This window comes from Lagenorhynchus albirostris, chromosome 10 (assembly GCF_949774975.1).
Source record: "Lagenorhynchus albirostris chromosome 10, mLagAlb1.1, whole genome shotgun sequence".
Lineage (NCBI taxonomy): Eukaryota > Metazoa > Chordata > Mammalia > Artiodactyla > Delphinidae > Lagenorhynchus > Lagenorhynchus albirostris.
The window spans coordinates 26,147,365-26,173,219 of record NC_083104.1 but is presented as its reverse complement, the minus strand read 5'-3'; the positions used below and the strand labels follow the sequence as shown (position 1 = coordinate 26,173,219).

Here is a 25,855-nt window from a genome sequence, read left to right as displayed (position 1 = left end):
TCTCCAGACAGTGTTCTGTTAACAATAGGGTTGTATGTTAGGCCTTTTCCGCCTCAGTTTTAAAGTTTCATTGTCGTCTGAACCATCAACATGATCATAATGGCAATATGGTGGTTCTTGTTTGGCCATAGAGACGTCACAAGACTTTTCTGTAGCTTTAGAACCTCATTTTAGCATTTAACACTAGTTTTTAAATTATCTCTCTTTCTCTAATTTGTTTCAGGCACTGATTTCTACAGCTTTTAAACATGTTCTGTTAACAACAGTAGTCAAAAATCTAATTTTCTCATGGTCTCTTGCATTTCTAATTTGTATTATGGTCTCATTTTTGCAGACATTTTGAACCTTTAGGATCCTTGAACTTAATCGTGAAGAGTGCTAACACAGTTCTGTATTGAAAAATGCATACTTTTCATTGCTTTGTATTTTATTCACTTTTTTATCCTTAAGTTTTAAAGTACTGAACACAAAAGGAGATTAAATATCTCCTCTTAGCTGCTCTTAAGAGGAGATATTTAAGACCCTAGTCTCTGCTCCCTGTACTCCTCACCCTGTTGATTATTATTGTTCTGGTAGTTATAACTATAAATCGAAGTTGGAAAAGAGACCATTTGCCATTACATTAGGACAGTTTAAATGGAGTCACTTGTTCAAATTTACTAGCTTCCTGAAGCTAGTAAAGATGTTTATGGTTTCTAAGATTCCTTGTTAATTTATTTCAACACAAGACAGTGAATAATACATGTTTAGCTATTATAGATAACGAGAAAGGTAGCTCCTAGAAAGCTAGTACATATTCCAGCTTTCTGTTTAGAACTATAAATGGCACTGAATTGAAAAATCAGTTGTCATAGTAAACAGCAGTGATGATGTCGTAGTAGGCAGGTTTCTGAGTGTGTCTGTTGCTTTAGCTGACTGCCAGCAACGATTAGCTTTCTTTTGCAGAGAGCTGGTGTCAAGTGTTAATCAGCTATAGACTGGAAAGTTTTTACTGGCTAACATTTGTGGTGCAAGAAACACCAGTCTGTGTTTTATCTGTAGTCTCTTAGACATATCATTGCATATGATATCATGCATATGATATTGCGTGGTATTCTTACAAAAAGAAACAGTTCCATTTTTCGTCTGTATTAGGAGTGCTTCAGAGTATGAAAATAGTGAATTTTGACCTTGAAGAGTCTGAATTATCTCAGTTAAGGTTGTGATGTGTCCCAGAAAAAATTTACACATTAAACCCAGTTCATCATTCTTGTTTTTTACATTTAGAGTAGTTTCTTAAATTGAAAACATAGTTCATAAAAAGTAGTATTGAAAATCTTAAAATACACAAAAGCTAAGAAATGTAACTTGGATTTTGAGTTTCAAGAATTACATAAACTTGGTTCTTACAGAAAGCTGAAATGCCAGAATGCTTATAGGGTTTTTGTTTAATAATTTTTCCCTGATTTGCATAAGTCAGAGGTGTTTGTAGAAAATTTGGAAAATTTCACAAATACACAGAAGGAAATAAAAGTTACTCATACTTCTACTACCTAGAGATACCACTATTAACATTTCATGTATGTCCACCTAGCTGCTTATAGAGTTTGCCAATAAAATATCCTTTGAAATGAACACTTAAGGGTAACAAGTGTTAGAAATGGATACACTACAGTGAGAACCAAGTTTTGTTAATCCCACTGCTTCTCAATGTTTCCTTCAGGCTGAACAGAGAGGCCTCCCCCCTGGGGTGGGACATGAGAGCTATCTCGCTCTTTGGCCAGCTTTCGCTGAAGTGTAGCAGAGCATCTTTTCTGCAGACTGTAGTGTATCTGCCTGTCTTTATCTTAGCAACTCTTGCTGTCAGCTCTGAATGCCTGCTGGTTGCAGAGGGAGACATTTGGAGTCTTTGTTGGAGTGGCTTGTTGACATAAGCCCCATGGATTCTTATCAACCTCCTAGAAGGATTCTTTCAATCAGCTCTTGATTGATCAGAAGAATGCCCCAATATTCAGAAATATAGTAACCTCCAGGGTAGTCGTGCCAAGTGAAAGCAAGGTGGAGTGTTTAGAGACTCCCAGGTGATTTCAATTAACATCTAACCTCAAATCCAGTCACCTTGGTAAAAAAATCTGAAGGAGCTCAGAGCAGATTATGGTATAAGCATATGCCAGTCCTTGCCATTGGAAAAGTGCTAATCTGGTCAGCTGTGTTAAAGAGACAAGCGAGGCTGAACGAAGCAGGATTTCTCATCCGGTTCATCTTTTGCCTAGTGCAGATATACCCTGTGAAAGAGAGAAAGAAGGAAAGGTCACAGGCAGGTGGCTAGTAATACAAGATGGTTGGCTTTTCTTTCTGTGTGCCTTGGCTAGTGGTAAGCAGATCCTCAGGTCTGAGAAAATAGCAAAGTGAAGTGACACACAGGACAACTTCCCCAGGCAGTGATACAACTTCTGGGTATTCAGTGTGAAAATACAGTGCTGACTTTGATTCCAAAGCTCTCAGGGAGAGGAAACCCAGGGAGAAATAGGAGGAGGTGGCATCTCTTTGTAAACATTTTATTTTTCACATGTAGCAGACTCCTGCCTAGAGGATTGTTAAGTGTCAGCCCCTCCATTCTGCCAGCTGTTTTTCAAGAGCGCCCTCTCATGTTCTCTTGAACTGACCAGTTTAAAAGGTGTCACTTCTGCCTGAGAAACCTAAGAGCTTACATGCAGTGCTTGGTGTGAAGGAATTGCTCTGGAAAATGAATAACCTTTGTGATAACTGCTCACATGCAAAGGAGGGAGACTGCTGGTTTTACAAGTCTATGGTTTGAATTCTTAGTTCTGGCTGGAAACAGAGTCCAACTCTGATGGTTCAGGACTTTAATGAAGGGGTTATTTTCAGAGAGTGGGCAGAGTTAAGGGTGACATGGGGTTCCTGTCACCCAGAAACTAACAGCAATGGGAAGCTGTTATCACTGCTAGGTCCAAAGGAGCAAAGAGAAGAAATAGCATTCATTCCTGGAGTCCAAAGAGAGAGCTAGAGCCAAAGAGGAGGGGCTGCCTGACAGGCGCAATAGCCCTGGAGGGATTCAGCCACTGCCAGAAAATGCAGCCCAGACCGGGGAGAGAATAAAGAAGCAATGCTCCCCTCCTCCACTTTCTTTCCTCCCTCTTTGATCTCCTTCCAGTGCCTTCTATTGGCCAAACCCACCTGGAAGCCTGACTGCATGAACCTAGTGATGCTACCCATAGAGGTCAGCCTCTGGGGCACAGAGCAGGGCCAGAATGGTGGAAAATTGGTCTGGGGATGGAAAAAGGATCAAACAGAAAATTACTAGCACACCCTAGTAGCATATTCATAATCCCAGTTTCATCATTTTATCTTATCATCCTCATCTCCTGAAATCCCAAAATAAACCCTCAAGTATATGAGCTATTGGTTATGACTCAGTTCTGTCTTTTAATATAAGTAGCCTAAACAGTTACCCTACCCTTATCAGAGTTATTAAATATTCAAAGAGAGAATCTGAACAATTCTCAGAAGAATTGGAAAATCACTGAAAGACCTTCTGTTGGGGCATTTTGTTGTTGGTTAAAATTAAACTAAGATTAGAAAAAATGCATGCAAACTGTACAAGTGATTTATCCTAAAATATAAAAATTGTAATTTCAGTCACACATTGGTGAGATGGGTTTTTGTTGTTAAAATTAAGCTGCAAAAGGAGAGCAGAACTTTTTTTTTTTTAATCCTTGCCAATTATCCCTTCAGATCTATTTCACTAAGGTAGGGTGAAGATTCTTACTCAGGCAATCTAGAAATAGAAGAAGAGATTTTTAGCTGTTAAAAGAGGATATGTTTCAGTCCATAACTATTGAGTATTTGGCTTTGAGAGATAGAAAAATAAATAAGATATTTACTCTGCTTTCCAGAAACTTATGACCAAACAGTGAAAAGAGGTTCACACCCATCTATAATAATCAGCAATAGGAACTTTAATAGAAGCATCAGCTGTGGACTTAGAAAGAGGGAGAAGTGGTTTGTCTTTCCCAAAGATTCTTTCATATGGCTCATAAATATTTATCAAAAGTATACTTGCTGTGTCCTAGAAGTACAGATGATAAAAAGATACCAAATGGCCCTGACCTCAGGGAGCTGGGGTCAGAATAAGCATTTTACTACTGTTTCATCAAGGGCAGCCAATCATTTGATGCCTTACCATTGCCTCAGTGATGGATGACATCGAGAATCCTTACCATGTTCTACCGTGGTCCTCTGATCTGGCCCCACCTACCTGTCCAGCCTCCTCAGGTGCTCTGGCTTCTTAGTTCCTCGAATGTGACATGCTTTCTTAGAGTCTCTTCACTTGAGTTTCCCTTGCCTGGAGAGCCTGCTGCCACCCTCATCTCTGAACACCTCTTCTGTCTCCTGGACCCTCCTGGTCCCAGTTTAAATGCCACCTCTTCATAGAAGCCTTCCCGACCTTCCAGACAAATTCCAGGGATCTTGTTACTTTCTGTCAAACCCATATGTATTCAGGTACCCTGCTTTTACTCCTTCAAGCACCTTTCCACTTATTTGTGTAAAGTTTCGATGGCTGTCTTCCTTAGCAGAATGTAAGCAGCATGAGAGCAAGGTACCTGCCTGTCTGTTTCACAGTTATGTCCTTAAGTGCCAAGCATGGTGCTCAATAAAGAGTTGTAGAAGGAAGGAAAAAACTGGTTTCAAGCCCTGGCCCCTACCACTCACCAGCTCTGCGACCTTTGTTATTTCACCACTTGGAGACTCAATTTCTTATCTGTAGAATGGGGATAATGGTGATAATGGCACTTAGTATGTGCTAGGCACTGTGCTTTATTGGTCTTATCTCCTCCATTAATTCTCATCGGGAGAGGTGAACTGATTTGCTTGAGGTCACATAGTTTGTTAAGTAGAAAACAGGATTTAAATCCTGATCTAATTCCAAAAACTGATTGCTCTTCTCCAGGCCTGTGATTGTTCTGGGGGTAAATCCAGGAGGGGAGAAGGTCCTTGATACGGGGTAGTATGGATGCCCAGGTTGGGAATGTTAACATGAATGAGGAGGCCAGCTGGAGATCTCTTAAACCAGTTTTAGGGAATCAGTGTGTGTGATTAACTCCATTTAGATGGAGAGGTAATGACTTGAGCCCTGAAGAAGCTAGCTGCATCTAGAAGTGGCCTGTAGTGTGAACGCCCTGAGGCAATCACTGGGGCCAAAGAGTGAAGCGCCTTGCAAACTGAGCCAGGGAGTTGCTACTTTCTGTAAAATGCTATAGGGGAGACCTCAATGGGTTTTATTTATTGAAAATATTTTGGAAGTAGGAAGTCTCGGTTTGGAGTCCCTTTGCGGGCAGAAGTGTCCAAAGCCCTCTCAGTTTGCATCTCTGTAGCAAAGGATACATTTTAGCTGATTCTTTCATTCCACTGTAGCACCCAGTGCAACAGTGTTTGAAAAGGAAGCACCAGTGTGAGGTAAGGGACGGATGTTTATGTTCAGTTGTTTGATATAATTCTGTTATTGTTGCTTATGGTTTTTCTGTAAGAGTATGCCTAGCCCAGATGGGTGGCACCTGTGCACAAGTTACTTCACCTCTCTAGCCTCAGTTTCTCATTTGGAAATTAGGGACAATTAAAATATCTATTTCATAGGCCTGGCGTGCTGCATGCACATAGTGTCTGGCACAAAATAAGCTTTCAGGCATTGTTAGCTGTTATCGTTGTTAATATTTCCTGTCCATTCTGGTCCGTGCCTCTTGAATGAATGGGCATCGTTTACTTATCAAAGACAGGTTGACTGGGGCATAGGAATTGACTTTTTTTTTTTAAAGATCATGATTTTAGGGTTTACAAAGATAGTAAAAGTGGCAATGAAAAAAAGGCAATGGCACACCCTAGTTGGACAGTCCTAGTGTTTCCTAGATGTGATTATGATGAAACGTAAAGCGTGAACACAGGCTAATTCTTACAGAATCCATAGTGTGGGCTGGGGCTTTGCTTTCCATGCATTCTCCCTGATTATAGATTGATTATATCTATTTTATATAGATTGATTATATCTATTTTACAGATAGGAAGTTATGATCTTTTCTAAGATGTTATAAGACAACTCTGGAAGTAGACGCTAAACCATGTGCTTCTCCAAACCGTTTTGTGCCTTCAGCATTGTCAAGGCCTGACTTACCTTCCAACAACTTCAACAACTCTGCTGGGAGGGCAAAATGGGAACAGAGCTAATTTCTTTTGAATCTGTAGAATTAATTGGAAGCACTAGGCATAGTGTGCTGTCTAGTGCACAGAAGAGGCTCAAGAAATGTTTACTGGATATAAATCTTAATCAGATTGAGTGAGAAAAAGATGACAGAAAATCAGTATTAGGTGCTGGCTCCAGCCTATTTTCTATTTAAAAAAAGGCGGGGGGTGAGGTCACTAACTATTTTACTAGCATAGTCTGTTTACACAGACTAATGGCTAGAGTCTGAGGTGAAGAATTTTCCTGTGTGTGTTGCATGTGCTTGACTCCATTCTGTGCTGTTCAGTTATCTGTGGAAATCTGTTTGTTTCCCATTAGGAAACCCCTGATGCCCAGGAAACTCCTAGCTCTGTCCTTGTGTTGGGCTGATTAGTTTAGTCTCAGTTAAGATAAACTATGTGTAACCTTAAAATATTCAGACCATAAATAGGAAGGTGTAGCTGCTGTCATTGGTCATCATCAATGTATTTCATAGATAGATCTGACTGATATTTCTATTTTCCTTTAACTCAGGTAATTAAGAGCTGACATAAAGGAAGTACCATATAATGGTAATGGGGGGGAGGGAGAGAAAAGAGGAGACCTTCTTGCATTTAAAAAAAAAAAGTTCATTCTGTTTCTCCACCGCCCCCACCCCCCCCAGCCCAGCCCCGCCCCGGAACTTTCTTTGCAATAAGGCATTTATTGTCATATCAAACCTGAAAGTTTGGCCAGTCAGATGGTAGTTTGATTACTAAGCATCCTCTTCATGATTTAGCATGTTATACCACAAAGTGAAGATACTTAATGGGATAATTGTGTTGATTTACTATGCAAGTAGTTCATACAGAAATTTAAAAGTGTCAAACATTAAAAGACTTTGATAAGCCCCAATTCCCAGATCTTGGTTTCTAATACCATTTCCAATAAAAGGAACAACGACGTGTGACTTAATTCTATGGCTGGGGCAGGGAATAAGCAAGATGAGCCTGGAGGGTATTCTGATGCCAGAAAGCAAGAAAGTGATGAAACAAAACACACATACATAACACACAATGAATGATGAGGTAGTCAAAGGGACACAGGAGCCTGAAAGAGTGCCCAGTGGTCACAGCTGGGATGATTTAACTAAATAATGTAGTTTTAAATTATAACCCAAGATATAAAATAAATATAAAATATATAATGTACCTATAATAAGTACTAATAAAATATATATAACTAATATGTAATATATATATAGCAAAATAATAATGTAAAGCACATACCCCTGAGTCCATACTGATACAATTAATGATTGAATAAGTAAAGCAAATTAGAACAGATAAATTTTCTGTGTGGAAGAATTCCAAACGATTTTTGTCGATAATCCCCTGAAAGGAAGTGTAACATAACTGCCCATCCCTTAAATGTGGGCCTTGCACAGTCACTTCCTTCCCCAGAGTACAGTATGGAAAGAGGAGGGAGAACCTTTACAGGGGAGAAACCTGACAGACACTACCTCAGCCAGTTGATCAAGTTAACAACAGTGACAAATGTACACTTGACATGACATAACAAGGGTGGCACTTGAGCTTTGTGGTCTTCCTCCCCCAATCCAAGAATCTCATTATAATCCTGAGAAAAACATTGGACAAACAATTCAACACTTTCTCAACAGTACTCCTCAAAACTGTTGTCAAGGTTATCAAAAAAGGAAAGTCTGAGAAACTGTCACGTTCTAGAGGAGGAGAAGGGAGACATGACAACTAAATGTAATGTGATATGGATGGGATCCTGGAGTGGAAAAAGGACATTAGGCAAGAACTAAGGAAATCTGAATAAAGTATGGACTTAAGTTAATAGTAATGTGTCAGTATTGGTTCATTAGTTATGACAAATATGGCACACTAAGAGGTGAACCATAGAGGAAATGGGGTGGGGTGTATAGGGACTCTGTTTAATCTTTACAACTTCTCTGTAAACTTAAAATCATTCTAAAATTAAAAGTTTATTTAAAAAAAAGACTGTGGCAAAGATTAATCTATAGTTCAAGTTTAATTTTCATCATGCTGGGAGCCTGAAGTAAATAAAACAGCCCATGGTGTTCTAGGCTGATTATGGTGTAAAGTGGGGCAACTTCCTTGCTGTTGTCTTGTAAAGCCATGACAGTTTGTTTGCAGAATCAGAGAATGCAGTATTTCTAAATGTTCTCTTGTGGAATTTCCTACTGGCATGACTTTCTTCCCCCTTTGCTTCTGCCCAGTAGCAGTCCCTTGAGTGGCATTTGCTGTCCTAGTTAATCAGAGGGTAGGAGAAATGAAAAACTCTCCTCTTCCCCCTCCTACGAAGTTTCAATGGGCACTGGAAATGTAGGTCAAATTGCATCACTGTAAGGAAGGTACTTATGAAGTGCTGCCAGCCTCTCTTTAGATTCCGAGTCATGATGAACCAGTGTTGAGCCAGCTTAGGTGTGAGATACAGGGAATCGGGGAGTCATGTTTTTGATGTAGTCCCAGAATGTTACATTTTAGTCAGTGATAAAAAGATCTCTGTCTAAAGCCCTAGTGAAAATAACTTACACTGGCTTTAATTTGCATCTCCCAGCTTCTGGAATTCTTTTTGTCTCATTTATTATTGGCACATTGCAGCAATTTATATTAATTTAGCCAGAGAGATGTTTGAATTGTAGAAATGATTGCCATGTGTACATAAGAAAATAAATCTCATATTTGATAATCACATAAGTCTAATGCATTTTGCAAATTGCATATAATCATATGCTCATTGGGATCTTGATATCACAAATAGGTTGTTATATTTAAAGTATACTATTTCATGGCTCTTTATTTTTTTAATGGCAGAATCTTGCAGATTTTAAAATAAGTCTTTAAATACATGCTCTTAGTTTTTACATATTGTATACCTCCTGCCCTTTGTAAGACATCCAGATGTTGGCTGCCAGAGTGGTCCGTGTTACATTGTCCTGAACAGTATGTATCCTGACAGCAAAACCAATTCTAAAACCTACTCCATTTTCACTCTCTCCTTGCCTCTGTCAAGATAATTGGTAGTTCATTTGTATACAAAATGGAAAATCAGATGATAAAATATATTTGCATAGGCTTGGGTATTATTTATAATCTTATAGGATGAATAAATTATTCTGTGAAATATATTTATAATCCAACATTTAGCTGTTTCTTTAACTTTGAAATAATTCAAGATTCACAGGAAATTGTGAAGATAGTACAGAGAGGTCCTGGTTGCTCTTCACCTAGTTTCTCCCATTGATTACATCTTACCTAACTATAGCACAGTAGCAAAGCCAGGAAATTGACATTGGTATATAAGGTATGGGTATAGTTCTGTGTTAGTTTATCTCATCTGTCGATGCATGTAACCACTACAGTAATCAAGGTGCAGAACTATTCCATCGCTGCAAAAATCTCCCCTGTGCTGCTTCTTCCGAGGCACAGTCATTCCTGTTACCCTCACAGTCTCTAACTCCTGGCAACCACTAATCTGTTCTCCAACTCTATAATTTTGTAGTTTTGGGAATGTTACATAAATGTGATCTTTTGAGATTGGCTTTTTTCACTGAGTATTTTTAAAAGACTTTTATTTTAAAAATAATATTTATGTTAAACATTTTTAAGGAATATTTATTTTTAAAAGAAGTTATCATCCAGAGTTTGATTCACGAATTTTCAAACCTGTATTTTTCTGGCTTGGGTGTTGTATACTCTGTGTTGCTATATTTGAACAGCAGCAGAAGTCGTATGTGCCGACGTAATAGCTGATCATAGCATTAACCTTATTGCCTGCCGTTAAGGATGATACGGAGAAGTTAAAGGGAAAACTACTCCGGGAGAAGCCAATTTCATCAACAAAGTAAATATTACAATTGATTACTGAGCAGGAGTAAGAAGTCCAAATATATACTTTAATTGTACCAAATACAGTAACTGACCCACATTCGTGTTCCATTTCATCCTGAAAGAACTCTTTAAAGAAGAGAGACTTTTTGGAACAGGATATTTAAATGAACAACAATTGAAATATTTACATTAATTAGCTAATGTAAAGATCATGTCACAGAATTGCTATATGTGGTTATTGTGAAATATCACCATAAGAAAGCCAGTATCTTTATCGTGTTAATGAAATTCTTTGGAAATGGAGTCCTGTGTGTAAATGAAGGCTGGGAACAAACAGCCTCCAAAGGAACAAATCTTCCTCAGAATCCGGTGTGTTGTTTTTGAACAAAATATTAAAAATACTCTGCGAGCTGTAGGAGGGCGCCTTAGTGTTTGGCTACAAATAATGATACCATGGCTCTAGGGAATCCCATGTGGCCAGACCTACAGAATTGTAATTGAGCAAATAGAAGGTGGGTCCCAAGGCACCATTCTGAGCTCACTGGTGGTGAAGGTGAAGGAGTGAGCCCTGCTCCTCGGCTTGCCCAGAGTTCCTGTTCCTGCACAGATTTTTACAAATGGGATACTCTTGTAACTGGTGTTTGATCTCCATTTGACTCTAGCTCCTGACGTTTTAGACAGTCTTCCTCCCAGACAGGAAAATATTCTTTGTAATTAAAATCAGCCTCTATTTACTGACAACATTTTACTTTTTTTTTTCTTCAAGTAGCATTTGACCCTACTTAAAGTAGCTATTGGTATGGAGGAGAAGGGAAACAATCATTTATCGATCATTGAACATATGCCAGCCACTGTACTGTGTATGTACATTTACACATGTAATTATAGTATTGAAAAATTGCATTAATGATACTCATTAAGTGATGGGTCTGAAATAAATAGCATACTAAGTAACTCTTCATAGCAAATAAGCCATTTTTCTTGGTCAGGTATACCTAAGAGGCCTGTGGCCCAAAACACTATCTATCTATATCTGTATAGATATATATACACACACACACATGATATAGAGATAATTTAAAGAATATATATCAATTAATCAACTTGTATATTTATACAATGTGTGAAGTGATACAGGATTTAAAGATATAAGATCTACCCCTCCTTTTAGCAGCTTTCTATCCAGATGAGGAAAATAATTTATAGGTACAAGAAAAAGCAACTAACTACGGGAGTGAACTACTTAACCTGTCAATGCAATGTGTATAAGGCAGTCCATAATTAATTACTAAGTAAATCAGATTGTAAATGCTATAAATATTCAGAGGAGGAAATGATTATTGATCTCTTACCCTTAATTTTTGTCACCTGTAACATGCAGATAATACCTACCTCATAATGAGAAATGAATAAAATAGGTATGTATTTCCTATTAGTACACTTTCAATCAATTATAGCTGTGCCATTGATAATGAAAATTATGATGATATAGTAACAACAATAATACTGTGTTAGTGTACGTTGACTGCTGTCACTACCCAAAACCTCAGTAGCTTAACACAATACATGTTTACGTGTCACTCAAGTCACAGCTCAGTGTGGGTTGGCAAGGAGGCTCTTGCTTCACCCAGTCATTCAAGGGTGAAATTTTGTGACTTTGCTCATCACCTCTAGGTGCTTGGAGCCTTCTCCATTTGACCAGTAGAGGGTATGAGAGATTGAGGATCAAGACAAGGAGGTTTGTCTGGGCCAAACCTAGAAGTGGCCCCAAACATTTCTGTTCATGTTTTAGGACTCAGTCATATGGTTACACCTTACTAGAACAAATACTGGGAAATTTAGTCTAATTGTGTGCTCAGGAAGAGGAGAATTTGGATATAGGTGAGCATTGGCAGTCTATACAAATAATAATTAGAAAGGCTTAATAGAAGAGGAGGGATTTTTCCTGGATCTTTTAGAGAAGAAAGTGAGATTTGTAATAGGTTACTCAGCCTGCCTTTAGGTGGCATTATTTCAAGAGGAAGGATAGAAGAACTTAAAAAGCCTGCAAGCATTGTTAATAAAAATTACACATTTGTCCCACTAGCCACTGCCTTTACTGTAAGCCATTTGGTAATGACCTTGGGCATGCCATCTAACTACTATAGACCTCCATTTCCTCACTTATAAATATTCTTCATAGGGATGTGGTGAAGTTTAAACAAGACTGGGCATACAAAGTGCTTAGCACAGGGTCTGGCCCAGAGTAAACATTCAGTAAGAGTTATTATTACTGATAATGTTAATATGTATGGCCCCAGAGCTAAATACTTGCTAGCTGTTCATTTATTTGTCATCTTTCCTAAAGGTCTACTTAGAGTAGCAATGACTTGACTGAGTAGATTTCTATGAATTTTAGAATTCCATAACCCCAGTTCAGTAATAAGAGATTAGTGTTCCCCTGGCAGAATATTGGGGGAGAAACCCTCTCTGTCCCCCAAGGCTGGCATCCTCGCATTTAACTCCACAGACTTTTTATTCTTCTATGAAGAGGACAACAGTAGTATTGGGCTGTGATTTACCTCTGCTCCCTTCTTTCCAGAACTTTCTCAGTGTTGGACTCTCTCTGTGAGTTTGTCAGGGAAGAGTGAGGGTAAATGTCAGAACAGCTACTTTTTGCTCAGGCCTAATTGCAAGTTCTTAGCAAGGCAAGAACATCCCATCCAGGCCCATGTTAACTTGAGTGGATGGGTAGCTGTCAGAGCCTGTGGTTCCTTTAACTTAATTCTGTTCAGCAAACATTTATTAACAGCCCTGGGGATACAAGGTTGAAATGTTGCAGACCCTGCCTCTAAGAAACCGACTTAGGAAGGGTGAGTTTCTTGGAAGATAGGAAGAAAGGAATTCAAGGTGGTGAGAAGACCAGGTGTGGAGGAATAGAGGTAGGAATTGCTGTGGGCGGCAGCGGAAGGAATGGCACAAGCTCAGCTCCAGTATGCAGCTGCCTCAGGTCTGCCCCTAATCGGCCTGTCCTCGCAAGCCTCAGTTTTCTCTCTTTTAAAGGAGTGGAGTAAAAGTTCTGACATCATAGACCTGGGACGATTAAGTGAGATGATATATGTAAAGGGTTTACTATGTGTTAATAGTACTGGGTACATAGTAAGTGCTTAGTACATGTCAGCTGCTACTATTGTTATTGTTTTTGTGTGCTTCTGTAAATCGACTTGTAAACCCACTGCCTTGACCAAGGATTTTGTGCAGGCAAATTAGAGAACTACTGGGAATTTTATTATATTTTTGGTTCTCTCTTAAGGCTACTGGTGAAAGAGTATACTGTAGTCACAACTAATGGAAAAATGGCCTGCTGACCCCTGAGCTAAAAAGATAGAGAGCCCAGTTAATCTCAGTGAAATCTGGGAGAGTTAGAGATGGGAGAGCCGTGAGACTTAAATAGCAAAGGGAGGGAGGGATGGCTATGTTGAACCCTTTGGAGAGAAGAGGGGCTCAATGTGTGTGGATATGTAGAAGTTGTCAGAAAATGGAGCCTCCTTTCTTTTCTTTTTTTTTTTAATGTTTATTTTATTTTATTTATTTATTTTTGGCTGCTTTGGGTCTTCGTTGCTGCATGCGGTTCTTCTCTAGTTACGGTGAGCAGGGGCTACTCTTTGTTGCCGTGCGCGGGCTTCTCATTGCGGTGGCTTCTCTTGTTGCAGAGTACGGACTCTAGGCGCATGTGCTTCAGTAGTTGTGGTGCACGGGCTCAGTATTTGTGACTCATGGGCTCTAGAGTGCAGGCTCAGTAGTTGTGGCTCACAGGCTTAGTTGCTCCGCAGCATGTGGGATCTTCCCGGACCAGGGCTCCAATCCGTGTCCCCTGCATGGGTAGGCGGATTCTTAACCACTGTGCCACCAGGGAAGCCCTGGAGGCTCCTTTTAAAATGTTAAGACTTCGCGTGAGGAGTTTTATGGAGGGTCAGGAAAGCCCACGACTGACTGCAGGTACTAAAACGTATCCCTGAAACCTAGGCCAGAGGTGCTGGAGTCCTTCCTAGTAACTGGTTTCAGCTCCCTCTTTACAGGTTATGTTTTCAAACTGTTTTTTGTGTTCAGTGGAGTGACCCTTAGAGCAGTAGGTGCAAAAACTTGACGGTATCTGTGGGAGATTTATTCCAGTACTGCACTGTGGACCCTCCAGTCCCATGGTATCCATGGGTTCCGCATCCACGGTTTCAACCAACTGCAGACTGTAAACATAGTGCCCGACCAGATGAGTGATGGTTGAATCCACGAATGTGGAACCTGTGGATAGGAGGGCCAACTGTATAGAGTTTCATTATTAAATTTGCTTTGCCAGGGAGAAAACCGGTTAGGGTGAAAGCAAGGTGGAACTTGGGTGGGAAGAGAGTGAATAAACTAGGGACACTGTCAAATCATATTTTTGGAGAATATGCCTACAGTTGACAATGTAACCTGTTTTAAAAATTTTGGTTTGTGGTTTTTCATTTGGGAGAAGAGACTTAGGAAAATGACAAAGGCTCAGTGTCACAAGCTTGGCTGCCTACAGGAGACAGGCCTGGAAGGAAAATAAGTGATGTGGCCAAGCTGCGTACTTTGGGAAGTACATGCCCACTGACAAGAGGTAGCCCACGACGCAGCATCAGCCAGTTATCCCCATGTGGGAAAGCTGGCCTCAGTGGCCAGATTTTTGGACCTTCAAAGAGAAAGTGGAAATACGGAATTTTAAGTGAATCCTTCTAACTTTTAAATATTAGCAACAAATTCCCTTTTTCTCCCCCTAAGATCGCCAAGCAAACAGACAAAAAAGTGAACTATTTTAGGCCCATGTTCTTTGTTTGCAGTGAGAGTCAAAGAGTGGAGAGAAAAATGTGTAACCTGGGAGTTAGGCAGCTCAAATGAATACACTCCTGGTTCTGGTGCCCGCAAGGCACAGAACCTGGCATGGGGCACGTGCTTCACACGTTTTCATTGAATAAATAAACCGGCTGGGGTAAACCTCTCTAGAGAGATGGAGAGAGGAGTCCGCCTTCCCTCACCTCCAGCTTAGAAGATAGAATCAAGTCAAAACCTGTGTTGCCCTCCTTGTTGGGCCCACCCTTCTAGCCCTTTCTCTTCCCTTTCACAGCCTCTGCAAGCACCTGAGGTGCATTCTCACACTGCAGCTCCATGGTTTGCCTAGAATTTAAGGAAGTTTAGGAAATAAAAAGAAAATGTATACTGCTATGCTTAAAAACAGGACCAACCCAGTGTAGCCTGTATTTTCTTTCCTGTATCATGGTTAGTGCTTAATTTTGATAGACTCAATTGTATAACAAGAAGTGATCCAGATTATGCCATAAATTGCAACAAGGGTCTCAGAGTCTTAAAAGGACGTAGAAATGTTACTCCTGGAAAATAAGTCATTTTCTTTGTTAAAGTTGATATAACAGTGCCCATGTAACAGTGTGGGCTTTTTGCTGTTTAAAGTTAATGAGAGGATTTTTCTGAACCCTTGGGCATTCCACAGGATCTTCTTTTATATCAAATTCTGCTGATATCTGCCCTTTTATTTATTTATTTATTTTTAGTACAGAAGTTTTACTGTCTTGAGCAAGATTATTTTTGTTGCGGTTATCAGAAATCAATTCCTAAAAATTCAAGCTCTGATTGGGGGTGCCATTTACCCTTCAGGTCCAGGGGATTCTTAAAACCCTACAGAAGGATGTGCTTGGGTCCTCTGGGAGACTATACGTGGGACAGGAAAGCCCTAGAACCCTCTGGGCAGAAACTGTTTCCCTTTATGTCCTGTGGGGCTTCAGGGCCTCCTGGGGCTGATGTACTCTGAGCAGCATGTTCATTCGTCAGTCTTTGCTGACTGGCTTTTTCCTAGAGACTGAGGGCACATGGGGGAGCTTGCAGCGTAGACCAGAGTAGACCCTCTTCGTCCCAATTTCTAGTGCTCAGGAGAACCAGTTGAATGTCTCAGTTTGGGTCATGTGTCCAGCTTTCACCAAAACAAGAGAGGAGTTTGGAGTTTCATAGTACAAGCATTACTTGGCATTGGGTTATATGGTGCTTACAAAAAGGGTCACCATGGGCTAGGCAGCTACTCTAGGAGAAAGCCATCTCTTACAAGCTCCATCTTCCACCCCCCAACCAAAAATTAAAAAAAAAGAGTAAATAAATTAAATTTATGCCTGTCAGGACTTTGGAGAACACTCAGATTAGGTCTTTTCTTTCTTCTTGTTTCCATCTCCTCTCCCACCTCTAATGGGTTGCCATTTAAAAAATCTTTTAAAAAATCGTATTTGTTGAATGCTTGTTACATAGTAGGTGGTGAATGAGTAAAAGCTATCACGTTTTATGTTTCTATTGTTAGAAAATGTTCTCCAGTCTTCCTTTTAAATTATTTCTTTCTCTTCGCAAAACAAAATTAAGTTGCTGTTTAGGCAGTTTGGTATACTGGACAGGGAACTAAATAGCACCAAAGGCCTCCATTCCGCTTCCAGTTTCAAACCATTTATTTTCTGGGTTATCTTGAGCAAATTATGACCTTCTCTCAGTTTGTTTCCTCACTAGTAAAATGGAGATCATAAATAACAGCTCTTTTGAGCACAGTGTTATTGTGAAGATAAAATGAAAGAATATATACAAATATGTGATAGTTGCTTTTTTCCTACTAAAGAAAGATTTCTGACCCCTACTCTAAGTAGAAAAGTTACTATTTTTAAATGCTTATTTTTAGTAACTGCCACTACCATTTTTCTCTAAGAACAGGGTTTCTCTTAAAGCATTTTTACAGTATTCAGGCTAGTAAACGGTGAATTCTTTTTACTAAGGCAAACACTATCTTGGGGGAGATTTCATAGCACTCTGATGACTTCCTTGGATACTTTGGAGATATAGCTGAAGTGTTCTGATGGAAAACTGAAAACCAGCTTGACTTAGAGAAGTAGGGTCAAGCACACATGATGCCGGTGTTGTTGTATCTGCATCTCCAGCCTACCTTGAAGGAATCACCTTCAAAGAGGTGGTTATCTGTAATGTAACATCTTTATTGGCTGCCTGTATCCTGGGAATTTGTAGCTTCCTTTGAGTGATTTTGCATAGCCGTAAAATGTTTAGAATGCAAAGAAATGAATTTTGGCTCAGGACAGACATGTTAAACAAGATAGTGGCTTTTATTGGAAATAAGGCAGAAAAGGAACACTGAAATGGAAATCAGAGAAAATTTTTAAAAGATAGGAGACTGGGAAGCAATTAGAAATCTGAGAAAGAGAAACAGCTGGCTTATAAAGATTGTAGGAATGATTACTTTACTGAATGATTACACTGCTGAGTAACATTTTGTGGGTGAATAAAACTGTTTAAAAAAGGGAGAGGGGAAGGATATGATCCAGGAATAACTTAAAAGCCAATAAAGGTAATTATGAAAAAATGTTCAAACATGGCATAGAATTTCAGCCACTGACTTTGGAAGATGCTTTATTGGCACCTCAAACCATAGAAATATTTGCCGTCTTAGAGTACGTGATAATAAATAAAAGTTGAGCAAAGCCTTGGTGTATAGCCAGTGAGGATTATAGGAAGAGAAGTGTATTACCAGTGAATTTTTCATATGAAATCAGCCCTGCCTTGTGCTTTATCTACTTGGACAGCATCTGTTCCATAGCTGTGTCATTGCCCACATTTGCTGTTTTTTTCCCTCCTGCTGCATGTCAAACTTGAAAACCAGCTTAATTTCTAACTCTGGTTTGTTAATCTCCAGTCCCTTGATTCCATAACTTAATGCTCTTCCCCAAATTAATTTGAGTAGTACCCACATTCTACTTGAAATATGTATGAGTGCACATGTACAAAAATATGCAGATAAGGCAACAGGTAATTTCTTTGTGTTTTTTTAGGAAGATGGTTTAATTGAGTTTTTGTTTCCTGTTTGTACTATTATGAATTGTTTTTATAAACTGCTGAATGATAAAGGACAGAGAGAGCTTTCCAAATAATATTCTCACTCAGTGTATTATGTGTGGGTTAAAATCTGACAGGTTTCATAGGAGCAGGCTTTCTGAATAGCCATTTAAAAAATTAAGTGAAAACTCACTAGTGGCAAATTACACACAATGATTTTAAGCCCCAGGAGGCTGACTCTATGTACATATTGAATAGTTGTTTGTTCTTAGTTTATTGTATAAATATAGCCAATTAAGTTCATTGTAAAAAAAATTGAATTGCATTTGTTGTAAAATTGGTAAAGTGACTCGAATTTTAACACTTCGACATTTTAAACACATATAATTTTGGGACACCTGGCAACTAATGAGATTGTAGATTTCTGATTAATTTTATACATTGTTTCATCGCTTTGCCCCTTTTTTTGTAGGTCTGAACAAAATTAAGAAGAAGGAGCTTCTACAATCACAGCAGATGAAGATCCACTGGTAAATCGATCAGGATTTTTGGCCTGCCCTCCAAAGAAAAGGTAACTGGTTCTTTCAGCATAGCACAGCTGAGTAAATGCTGCAGTGCCTCTGATTATAATGGAGTTTGAGTTTTACCAAAGGATGATAATTTTTTAAATTTAAGGTATCTGAGTAAGGTCTCCAATTTTAAGCATTGGATCATTGAATAGCTTATTAATATGAAATGACAGTGAATTTTAGAGTACAATATTTTTAGATGTTTGTCAAAATAAAATCTGCTAAATAACCTTCCCTCCCCCCAAATTCATTAAAATTTTTGGAATACTTCGGAGATAGGAACCTGCACCACCCGCCCCCCCGCACCAATCCATATTCACCTTTTCCTGTGAAGTCATCTAAAGATGTGCTCTTGCATTTTTGTCCTGTTCCACTTTCCCAAGCTCCTGTTTTCTTCTCTCTACAAGCAATGTAGACCCAGCTGCTGAGGGCAGGGGAGATTGTAAGGAAATTGTAAAACCGACCGGAGAACTTCAGGTGCACTTTCTGGGCCCAGTGCCTTTGCCCAGCCTGCTGGCTCTGCTCGTGAGCAGTCCCAGATCATTACAAAAATAGCAGTCACCATTGATTGAGTTCCTCGCTGCATACTCACTATTTTCATTTACTATTTGGGGAGGAGGGTGGTAAGTTTCATATAATGTGAAAAAGAAGAAAAATTTCTGAAGGTGTTTTTATTAAAAAAAAAAAGAATGATGCATCCTCCCATCTACTCTTGAAAGGAACGAGGGGGGCTTCCAAGTTAAGATGCAGTTTAAGATGAGTCATTGAAGGATAAAACTGAACAGAACCCAAACAGGAAAGACCAAAGGAGTTTCAGCCTCTGAAATTGATCAACTTACAAATTTAGGCAACAAATGCAATGCCTCAGTCAGGTTTTAGGCATCTGTAGCAAAGATGGAAACATTTTGGACAACATGAACATGCATCTGCAAAGATAACATTTTGACTGTGACCAAACAGAAACAGGAGCTTGTAGAAGGATGTAGCAGTTTTGTTAAGGTGTTTAGAAGAACAGAACTGGGCAGCTCTGAAGTCTCCACCTTCAAAATAGGCCCTTAAAATTTTCCAGCCCAAAGCTGAAAGGCCAGCAGTGCAGAGGTATCTTTCAGTGATCATCAAAGTCATCACAAAGGATGGCATTCACTGTGGAATGTCTGGAAAGTCCCAGAGAAGCAAGAAGCAGGGCTTTCCTAGATGGTGGTCAGCAACTGGCAGTGGTGGGATATGAGGGAGTGGGAGGTGAAGGTAGAGAGGAAACATTTGACAGAAATATGCCAAAGGACCTCTTTAGTCCATAACTGTTTACTGAGCTTCTGCTACGTGCAGAAGGATTATCCTTGAGGAGGAAAAGAGAAGAATAGGAGGTGATTTTCACAGACTATAATTATGACTTACCCTTTTTGAATACCGTTCCGATGAAAAGTCAAGTATAGTAGGATACCAGGAAGCCAGTGACAAGGGGGGTAAAGAAGTATCGCAACTCTCAAGACTGCAGGGATTAGACACGTGGAGGAATGAAGTGGACCAGGTGGAACTATGAGAAGCTGTTAAATTCATGACTAATCTCAAAGGGCTTTTACCTTTTCAATGCCAGCTGATCCTAGTCCCAAAATCCATTCAACAGATATTAATGGAGTGCCTACTTATATGCTGTGCTCTTCCAGGCACTGGGAATTAATTAGTAAATCAAAGTCCCTGCCATTGTGGCACTTACCTTTTAATAAGAAGAAATAGATGTAGCAAATGTAATAAGTAAATACATTGATTTGACTTCTGTTTTAATAAAACCACTCTGGCCACTATATTGAGATAGGATATAGAGGGCAAGGGTAAAAGCAGTGAAAGCAGTTAAACTATGGTTATTGAAATAACCCAGACCTTTCAGAATTTTAAGGGAACTGAAATCATAACTTTAATGACTTTTCTTGATTTTTTTCAAAGTTAGCAATTTAAGAAAACAGTTTGAGTCCACCTAAATAAGTCGGTGGGATTCTGCCACGTGGTGACAGTTTGCTACCTTGGGTATAGAAGTGATAAAGGAAGTCAGAAAAAGGTGAGGACTTTGGGCCAGGCTAAGTTGGGGAAGGTCAGTGTTGACTTGAAACTCACACGAAAGCTTGATTTTGATTAGCACATGAAGCTGAAGGAAGGGAAAAGATAATGGCATGTAACTAGTCACAGTAGCAAAAAGGTGGAAAGAACCCAAACGTCCATCACCTGATGAATGGATAAACAAACTGGCATATCCACACAGTGAAATTTTATTCAGCCATAAAGTAGAAAAAATTACAGATATATGCTCCAACAAGGGTGAACCTCGAAAACCTGGCTAACTGAAAGAAGCCAGACGCAAGAGGTCACATACTGTACGGTTTCAACATTGTGAAATATCCAAAATAGGCAAATCTATTGAGAAAGAAAACAGATGTGGTTTCTAGGGGCTGTGAGAGGGATGGGAGACGGGGAGTGACTGCTTAACAGGTACAGGGTTTCCTTTCGGGGTGGTGAAATGTTCTGGAACAAAATAGTGATGATGATTGCACCACATTGTAGTGTACTAAATGTCACTAAGTTGTATACTTTAAAATGGTGAATTCTATGTTATGTGAATTTTACCTCAATTTTTTTTTAAAAAAGGATGGCATGTGGAAAAGTATTTGAAGGATGTGTATTTTATGTCTTGTTTAGCTGGAGTGGAGTCTTTGTAAGGGGGCGTGATGGATGATAAAACTGGAAAAAAAGGATGTTGAGTCAGATAGTGAAAGTTGTTGGCTGCCAGGCAAGCAGTTTAGACTCTCTTCTGTTAGCAGCTGTAAAACATAGCAGTGTGTACTCCCTAAGTAAGAAGGAAACTGAAGAGAGGTTGGTGCTTTGGGAATCGCAGCCTCTGGGATTCAAAGCAAAGCAAGCGGCCTCTGGCTTTATCAATCTGTGCTATTGCTGCTCACCTCGTGGAATTTTATGATAACCTCATGGAAGTCGCAAACAAAATTAATTTAGAGTTTCTTCATCTTTTAAAGAATATGCTTATTATAGTTCCTGATTATAAGTGTGTGTTATTAAAAAAATTAGATAACTATGTGAGGTGATTGATATGTCAACTAACCTTATCGTGGTAATTGTTTTGAGATATATATATATCCATATCTGTATATCTATCTCAAGTATCTCAAATCATCACATTGTATACTGTAAACATACACAATCTTATGTGTCAATTATATTTCAGTAAAACTGGAAAAAAATTTAAACATTATATAAACCCTAATAAAAAGCATAATAATTACATTCCTTCCCTCCCTAGTACCCATAAGTCCAAAGCTATCTAGACTGTTGTCTGTGAATAGACTCATCGTCATCATCATTATTACATTTTCACAAAAACAGGCACATATTATGCATAGTATTTTGCATGTCACTTTAAAAAAACTTACATCTTCGCTGTCTTTCTACTTCTTTCTTTTGGATTGCTACATTATATGCTAGACTTTCATTTGTAAAAACGAGCAAAAAAATTGAAAAGCAAATGCCATTTACCTCTATTACGAAGAAAATGAGGTATCATAAAATGTAAAAGTAGCTAACATTTAATGGGCCCTAACTATTTGCCAGGCGCTCTTCTAAGCATATTAATTCACTCACTCCTTGTAACAACCTGATGAGGTAGATACTGTTTTGATCCTCCTTTTACAGAGAAGTTAACTGAGGCAGAGACAAAATGTGTCCTGTTATGGTCCATGGTTAGGCAGTAGCAGAAATGGGCTCCAGGACCAGCTTCAGCTCCAACTGATGGTTGTTACGAGGGAGCTTGTGGCCACTGGTGTGAGATTATAAAGATTTTTCAAGAGAAGTCAATCTGGAATTTTGTGTGAGATTTTCCAGATTTTAATGTTGGCTTTTAAAAAAATAGCTTTATTGAGATATAATTTAAATGCCACAAATTTACCACTTTAATCATTTTTAGTGTATTGACAATGTTGTGCAGACAACACGTCTATCTAGGTCTAAACCATTTTTATCACCGCCAAAGGAAACATCGTTTCCATTAAACAGTCACTTTCCATCCTCCCCTCTCACCAAACCCTGGAAGCCGCTGCTCTGCTTTGTTTCTGTGAATTTGCCTATTTTGGATATTTCACATAAATGAAATCATATAATATGTGGCCTCTGTGTCTGGCTTCTTTTACTTAGCTTGTTTTTGAGGTTCATCCATATTGTAGCATGTATCAGTACTTCATTCCTTTGAATGGGTGAATAATACTCTATTGTGTGGCTGGGTATACCACATTTTACTTAGCCATTCTTCAGTTGATGGACACTTGGGTTGTTTCCACCTTTTGGCTTTGTGAACAATGCCATTATGAACATTGGTATACAAGTATCTCTTTGAGTCCCTGCTTTCAGTTCTTTGAGTGTATACCTAGAAGTGGAATTGCTGGATCATATTGTAATTGTTTGTTTAACCTTTCAAAAGACTGTCAAACTGTTTTCCACAGGGGCTGCACCATTTTACATTCCCATCAGCAATGTAGAAGGATTCCTATTCCTCCACATCCTTACCAACACTTGTCATTTTCTGTTTTTGTTTGTTTTTATTTCCTTACTAGCCATCCTAGTGGGTGTGGAGTGGTATCTCATTGTGGTTTTGATTTGTATTTCTCTAATGACAAATGATGTTGAGCATCTTTTCATGTGCTTGTTGGTCATTTGTATTATCTCCTTTGGAGAAATGTCTGTCGAGATCCTTTGCCCATTGCAAAAATTGGATTCTTCGTCTTTTGTTGTTGTTGTCAGAGCTCTTTATACATTCTAGATACAAGTCCCTTATCAGATATTGGATTTGCAAAAATTTTCTCCATTCTCTGGGTTCTTTTCACTTCCTTCAGGGTGTCCTTTGAAGCACAAAAGTTTAATGATTTTGATGAAGTCCAGTTTATCTATTTGGCCCTGTTTTGTAAGAAATACTTGGTAAGTTGGATTCCAGCCTTCTAATCATCCACTTGTGCTTGCTGCTGTGCTGCCACTTCCCCCAGAAACCATTTGGAAAAATCCTAATGTTTTGTGAAGATCCCTGTTTTCTGAAGTGGAGGCAAGAAGCTCTAGAAAGCAGCAAAGATAGATTTCCTACCAGTAGTGGTTTTGTTTTGATTCACCGTTTTGGCTCTTGAAGTTCCTTCACTTGGAGCAGTTTGGTGGAGAGGAGGATGCAGTAGAAAGTGGAGAAGATCATGGTCTCCGGGTCCTGCAGATTTTATGTCAAAAGAGAGGTTTGAATAGGTTAAAATAAAACGTCAAAACTTTGCTGTGAGTCATAGGTGGTGCCATTTAAAATCAGAGAGGCCCGGGGAGAGAAGTAACTGTGTGTTTCTGGGAAGAATGGTATAGGGACCCTGAAATCTGGAGAGTCATTTGGGTTCAGGTCTCGCCCTTTGTATGAGAAAATATGTGTTTAGGTTGGGGGTTGAAGGTAGGGAACTGTATTCATTCATAGTCATTCACTCACATGTTAGTGAAATGTAGTAAAATCTGCATGCCATCTATCTTTACCAAGAGATGGAGGTAAAGAGGTGGAAAGAGGTTGCAAGCCTTTGTGGAACAGTCTGCCTTTGGGGAAGCAGTACAAACCCAGATGGGTTCCTGGATCAGGGTGTACACAAAGAATGTGGAAAAGTTAGGTGGATTGTGTTTGCTAGATCTGTGTCTTTACTTAGGACTGGAACTTTGCTGCAGAAAGGGGGAAGAAAAAGCTGTGTTGTTCCTTCCTTCTTGTACTAACACACCTATACTGTTAGTCCTAGAGTTCAGCCCTAAGGCATTTTGCTGACCAGCTTGGGGACCTGGACACTGCACATCTTATGGTTTGTGAGGAGGTGGGTTCCATGTTCCAAATGACACCCTTATGTTGGAATGCAAACTGTTAATCTTTGGGAGACTAAGCATATATCTCATTGCCACCTTGATTTCAGGGCATATACTCTTAACCCTAGTCCAGGAAGTCCAATTTAGATTTAGATGTAGAAGTGGGGATGAGTTCCTATGAGGTTAGTGTGAGATCAGGAAAGATTTTGTTAAGGAAATGAAACTTGAGGGGGAACGTAACTGAACAGTAGGATTTCAGCCAAGGGGGGGGGGAAGCATTACAGATGGCGTGGCCTGTATGAACAAAGGCTTGAGAGCTGGGATCTGGAGGGGGAGCGTATTCAAAGCTATGAATTGGTCATTTGGGCTGGACTGTAGGGTACCTGCAAGAGGGAACACTGTAGATGCGGTGGAACTGAGCCTGGGGCCACCTGGAGAGGGCCTGGAGTGCTAGCAGAAAAGTTTTTATTGAGTTCAGTGGTCAGTGCTGAGCCCCTGAAAGTGTTAGAGCAAGGACTGACAAACTAATGCCATGCTTTACCCTGCAAAAATGATCTGCTAGCATATCATGGCTAGATTAGAATTGGGGCTTCTTATGTGATAGGTATGGTGATAGTAATGATAGCTCTAGGGTAGGGTACTTTTGCACTATTAACTTTTTTAATATTCCTCGTAAAGTAGATACTCCTATTTTACATCATATTTATTTATTTATTTATTTGGACTTTGTTGGGTCTTTGTTGCTGCACGGGCTTTCTCTAGTTGCGGCGAGCAGGGGCTACTCTTCATTGCGGTGCACGGGCTTCTCACTGCGGTCGCTTCTCTTGTTGTGGAGCACGGGCCCTAGAGCTCGCAGGATTCAGTACTAGCAGTGCGTGGGCTCTGTAGCTGTGGCTCGTGGGCTCTGGAGTGCAGGCTCAGTAGTTGTGGCGCACAGGCTTAGTTGCCCCGTGGCATGTGGGATCTTCCTGGACAAGGGATCGAACCCGTGTCCCCTGCATTGGCAGGCGGATTCTTAACCACTGCACCACCAGGGAAGTCCCACATCATTTTATAAATGAGGAAACAGGCACAGAGAAGTCAGAATTTCCCCAGAGTTATACAGTAAATAAGTGGTAGAACTGGGATTCAGCCTGGGCATATTGGCTCTAGAACACCTGTTCTTAACTGCTGGGCCCATAAGATGGTAATACTTACCATCACTTCAGTGAAAGCTGATGGGTACAAAGGTGACATAGGGAATTATTTTTAACAGTGTGTTTAATCTTTGCATTTTAGTGCATCTGAGGCAGTGCGCTAGAACTATGACTATACAGTCAGCCGCTTTTTATAGCTAAATGTTAGTCCATTTAGCTATTTTTTCCATTCCTTTCCTATAACTTAATCCTTTCTCTCTCTTTTTAAAAAAACTCTTTAACCTGAAGGCTTTAAATGAAGATTTTAAATGAAATTTGTCAATCGTTCAAAAT

The 25,855-nt window shown here is 39.5% G+C and overlaps 1 protein-coding gene across 1 annotated transcript in view; it reads left to right on the top strand.

Annotated features, from left to right (window-relative positions):
• ATXN7 (ataxin 7) overlaps positions 1-25,855 on the top strand; it is a 126,462-nt gene that overhangs the window by 8,895 nt on the left and 91,712 nt on the right. The window contains 1 exon segment of the mRNA XM_060161423.1: positions 18,431-18,529. The gene's annotated coding sequence lies outside the window, so the exon portion shown is untranslated.